The sequence below is a fragment of the Lathyrus oleraceus genome, chromosome 2 (genome assembly GCF_024323335.1).
Source record: "Lathyrus oleraceus cultivar Zhongwan6 chromosome 2, CAAS_Psat_ZW6_1.0, whole genome shotgun sequence".
Classification (NCBI taxonomy): Eukaryota; Viridiplantae; Streptophyta; class Magnoliopsida; order Fabales; family Fabaceae; genus Lathyrus; species Lathyrus oleraceus.
In genome coordinates, this window is record NC_066580.1 from 182,784,128 (window position 1) to 182,790,010 (window position 5,883).

Genomic DNA, 5,883 nt, shown 5'->3' on the forward strand with positions numbered 1-5,883 from the left:
TGAGAGAAAAGAGTTAGTGTTAGTGGTTAGTCAAACTCGGCAAGACATCGCGTCTCGTGCCTACGTATCTCACCTGAACGTGAGAATCAGAGTTGCCGTAGTTCGGCTGGCAGGGAAAAAGGACTCGATTGCAACTAGGGCAAGAGAAAGGGAAAGTCTCGATCGCAACGAGGGCGAGAGAAAAGATCGCAACGAGGGCGAAAGCAAACAAGGATTAGTGTTAGTCGTTAGTCAAACTCGGCAAGACATCGCGTCTCGTGCCTACGTATCTCATCTGAACATGAGAATCAGAGTTGCCGTAGTTCGGCCGGCAGGGAAAAAGGACTCGATTGCAACGAGGGCAAGAGAAGGGGAAAGTCTCGATCGCAACGAGGGCGAGAGAAAGGAAAAGGCTCGATCGCAACGAGAGCGAGAGAAAGGATCGCAACGAGGGCGAGAGAAAGGATCGCAACGAGGGCGAAAACAAGCACGGATTAGTTGTTAGTCAAACTCGACAAGACATCGCATCTCGTGCCTACGTATCTCATCTGGACATGAGAATCAGAGTTGCCGTAGTTCGGCCGAACAGCTCTAAGCATGGCTCACACAGGAAGCAAGCCACACAGACTTGACTTGCACAGGAAGCAAGTCAAGCACAACCTACCTTGCACAAGGGCAAGTCCAAACTACACCTAAAGAGGCAAAGCAAACAGGCAATCACAGGAAGCACACTCTATATGCATACAAGAGGCTCACACAAGGGTTAGGCACTAGGGCCAACTGGAATAGGGTAAGTATGCTCTTAACCTTGCCATTGAGAGGCTAAGGTGAAGCAGATGAAAGGATGAAGTGAGGATGAGACCTCACAGCTCTTATCCCTGGCCAGGGAGAGCATTTGACAAGAATGTGTGGGTTCAGAAAGCGGGAACCCTTCTACACATTTAAACTGACTCAACTGTGCAATTGCACAAGATCTTGGGTTTTTATCAGAAGTGCATCAACACAGTGGTGTGAGCAAGACAGAAGACACACTGAATAGTGGGGGATAGATTGCATATCCCTACCTTCCACCAATTGCCTCTTCACTTAGGAGGTCTTTGACTCTGTACAGGGACAAAGTAAACATACACAGGCATTGCCTCTTAAGGAGGACTTCAGACAGTTTGCCCGGCCAAAATAACAAACCGGGACTCCAGACTACATGAAGAAGAAATGTTTATACCTCAAAGCAAATGCTAAATAGCAAAGCAAGCAAGTTCAGAGAACTTAAGCAACTAAAGTACCTGAAAAAGTCAAAACAATCAGCAAACAGTTCAAGAGTTTAAATCAAAAAGAAATGGCAAACAGTCAACACAGGGGATCAACTGAGCAAAGCATAAGACTCAGGCACATGGGTCAAGCCTACAAAACAAAAGGTTAGCACAATATAGACAAACAAAAATCAATCATATTGGTATGATCTTGGAAGCACTATGCTCAACCTGAAATAGATGAACTCAACATAAGTCCAAAGGACCACTAGGGCTAGCCTAGGGTCAAGCATGAAAGGAAAAGTCAAGGCAGCAAGGAAAAGTCAACCCAAAATCAAAGTCAACCAATTAGAAAGCAATCACAATTGGGCCCACATTCAAATCATGCATCACTATCATTTCATGAACATTTGAAATCAAAGTAAGGCAAAGGAAAGCATACAAAAGTCAACAGAATGACTTGCATCAAAAGTCAACCTAAACAATCTCAAAAATCATCAAATAAATCACACTCAAACCTAACATCTAACATGGTAGACATGTAAAATTTCATGGCATTTGGATGAGAGGAAGGCAGCCAACTAAAATCATGAAGTCAAACCAAGTTCAAGCATGTACAAAGAAAGTCAACAAGCATGGGTCAACTTCAAAAAATCATATCAAATTGAAAACAGATGAGAAATGAATGAGATTAACACCAATGCAAAGCTTGAGATGTCTAGTTATCACATATGAAATTTCATGATCATGTGATATGTTATGAGAATTTCCCAAAAGATTTGGCAATGTATAGCACAAAAAGTCAACAAATGACCAAGCATGGAAGAAAATTCACAATCAAATGGAAAACAGCAAGATTAATTCCAAGAAAATTCATACATGAAATAGACATACAAAGGATCATTCATGCAAAAAATGGGGTCAATTGGATGCAAGGAAGCATGTGAACAAAATTAGGGAAAATGCATGATCATGGTATGACACCAAATGTGACACATAATTTCAAAAAATCATATCCAGCAAACCACAAATGGGAAATCCACAAACTTTATACCAAAATGAAGGTGAACATGTCTAGTTTCATCACAAAAAATTTCAAAGGCAATGGATATATCATGAGTATTTCACAATTGAAATGGCCAAGGGTGTCAAATGTGCATACATGTCAAGAGATCAATTATCAATTAAAATCCAGCTAGTGAAAAATTAATTAAAAATCAAAATCAAATACTAGACACTCTTGTGAAAATGATGGAAAAAGTTTCATAATTTTTGGATGAAAATTGAGTGAGAAATTAATTTTTGAAGATGAGGAAATAATTGATGAAACATGAAGCATATAGCATGAAGATGGGTCAACATTTGGTCAACAGCGTGGCAAAGTTGTAAATAGCAACTTCATTTAGTAAAACGACACAGCATAGGCAAGGGAAACGAAATGTTCCCATTGGCTCTCAGCCAATGGAACAGTACATGCGCAAAGCAACAGCCAATGGTTGTTCATTCTTCTGGGTTTAACATACAGTATTAGGGTTTTGGAAGCAAGGCATTCATGTAATCACATCAGCAAAACAAAATTCGACCAAGCCAACACAACAACATGATATTGACATACCTCATGCAACATCAAGACACAAACAAAAGAAACACGAAATCATGTGAAGTCTGGGCAGGTTTCTAGGGTTTTAAAACAAACAGCAGCAGGGCATTAAGGTTCATCATGCACTCGACCAAAAAAATGAACAAAACACATCTAGCATCACCAACCAAGCAGGGCATATGAAACCATCATCATATAACATCAACCACTCAACACAACAAAGATTAATCAAACAAATTTCTGGACAGGGTAATGTTTAACATGAACAGCATATATTCAACAACCTCATGCAACTCGAAAATTTATTGTGCCCAGAAATCAAAATTAGGTATGCCAATCTCCTCAACATTCATCCAGTATCACAAATATATCATCACATTCCATCGAAACAAATCCAGCATGGCAAATCGATCAAAAATTCATTTGTACACAAAAAAATAAAATCAGATTTCTCTCAATACAATAGATCATTCAACATGGTTCAAGCTGCATTAGAACAAGCATGGAAGGACCTTTCATAAACATATAATAGCATGGAGAAAGAAGGGATTTGAATCCTTACTTGGTTTTGAAGAAATGCGAAAATGCAGTGAGGTTTTGATGGATTCAGCTCGATACAGATGCTCCTTTGGCCTTGGAATGGTAGATGGTGGAGCTATTCTCACTCACAAATGCATGAGATAACCTGAATCCATGTTTGCCATTGTTGGTAGCTTCTTGTAGCAGCAGCACAAAAGGGATTTCCAGCTAGTGATTGATGGTGAAAATGAACTCAAAATGTTGTTTAGAGCATGGAGGAACCAAAGATTTCTTGTGTGCTTTGCTGATTTTCTCAAATCGAGTCAAGATGCCAATTTGCAAGAGAGGAGAGAATGCAGTTTTTCTGTGGTTTCCAAGTTGTGGCTAGGGTTGCAAATGCTGAGAATCATCTTTTATATGGTCTGTTTAAGCTCACTTAGTGAAATGCTAAACCATGTTTTAACTTAAGGAGCAAAATGCAAATTGCTAATGTTGGAAGCAAATGAATAAATGGAGGTGTATGTGCTGCGAAATTGGGCCTTGGTTATGCTGTACAGGACCAATACTTATGCTGTTTTTCACTTGCTCAAGAATTGCTCACTTTGTTTTTGTTTTATGAAGCTAATTGCAAAAGTTGCTAAACTTGCATAAGTGAAAAATGGAGGGTGTAATCTACACGAGCTGGGCTTGGCATTGGCTGCAAAATGGCCTGTAACTCAACTGTTTTTGGTCTGCACCATGCATTGTTAACTTGTTTTGTTTTTAAGATGCTATTTGCCAAAATACCAAGTTATGTACCTCTTGCCAAAATAGTGATATGATGATGGTATGAACATGGTTTAGGACTTTAGACAAATCACAAATGATGTATGAAACATTTCCCAATTGGCCAAATGGAGAAAAGATCAAAGAATCAAAAAGTCAAAGTTTGGTCAAACTTTGATTTTTAATGGAATAGGTCCAAAAATGCCATTTTGATTGGCAAGGTTATAGGTCATGAAGTTTATATTTTTGGAAAGAGGATGAAAAATGTGGTTTGTAGGAAAAAACCCCACCAAATTTGGCCTTATGGTTTGAGAGATATGCCCCCTTGAAGTTCAAGATTTTGTGAAAATGAATTGATCATATCTTGACAACCATACATGGGATTTGAGAGTTCTTGGAGTTTTTGAAAATGGGAGAACAAGACCTTCAACTTTCATGTTGGGCAAAAATTCATTTGAAGCTTGTATCATGATGTAAGTTGAGGATCAAGAAGTTTCCATTTTTGGCAGTTGAAATTACAGGTCCACTTTCTATTTCTGGAAATTTTCTGATTTGGCTTCAAATTCTTCAATGATGTTGATTGCCATGACACATGAGGCCTATTAGGACATGAATAAGCTCCTTCAAACCATTTCCATCCATCAGAACCAAAGAATCAACCACAGTTGACCAACTTTGACTTTTCTAGGGTTTTGGACTGACTGTGCACTTCTGATGAATTCCAAACCCTAAATCCTTGAGACCTTGACTTCAAATGATATCCCAAGACATATGAACTCTTGATTATTGACCATGGTGCCCAAATTCCACAAGAATGGCCACCATCCGCTGCTTTGACTGATTGTTGACTGTCTAGGGTTTTTGCCTGGCTATGCATTGACTGCTGACCTCTGAGCCTTTCAACCTTGACTTGAACACTTCAAAAAGACCCCCAAGGCATGTGAACTTGTTGGACAAACCCTAGGGCTTTGATTCCTTGAGAAATACCTTTGCTTGATTGGTTGACTGATCTCCTGATCAGTTTGACCTAATTCTTGCTTGCTTGCTCTTGAGGCAACTGGGGACAATGCAAATGCTATGCAATGGACTATGATATGCTATGACCTAATATGAGATGGTATGTACAATGATAGGTGCAAATTTGAGGTGCTACAGCTGCCCCTATTCAATCAGCTGGGAACCCGAACGGATGATAGCAGTGGCTGTCAGACTTTCAGGGTAAACAGGGATTGAATACAAAAGAACCGTAGAAATTTGCACCGACTGGATATAATACAGGAATGCCTGTCAGGATCGGCAAAGAAACAGTCTTGAAAGAACAGTCCGTCTGGAACGGAAAAAGGAAATCGGCCTAAATACCGAGACAGAAACGTCGACCTGGATACCAAAATAAATAGTAACACAGGGATAACCATGGCTTGAGCGCCGCAAGTCAGTTTGAATACTGAGCATCGGTGTGTGAGAGATTTGATGTCAATCTGAAACATCGGAGATTGGCCTGATCGCCACCTCGGTATGAATACCGGAAAATTGGCCTGAGTGCCAAAGCGTGAATTGGTTGGTGTTCCAAAACACTCAACATCCTGAAGAGGGCTAGAAAAGCAGTCTTGTTAAAGGATGGACATTCGATTTCACCAGAAATACGAATCTTACTCGGCTGGGGAGGACGACTTCGACCCAAGAGCGCATGAGACATATTATCTATAGCCGTCAGAACGTAGATAATAACCTCGCATGGAAGATTATCCATAACCGGGTTGTAGGTTGTTA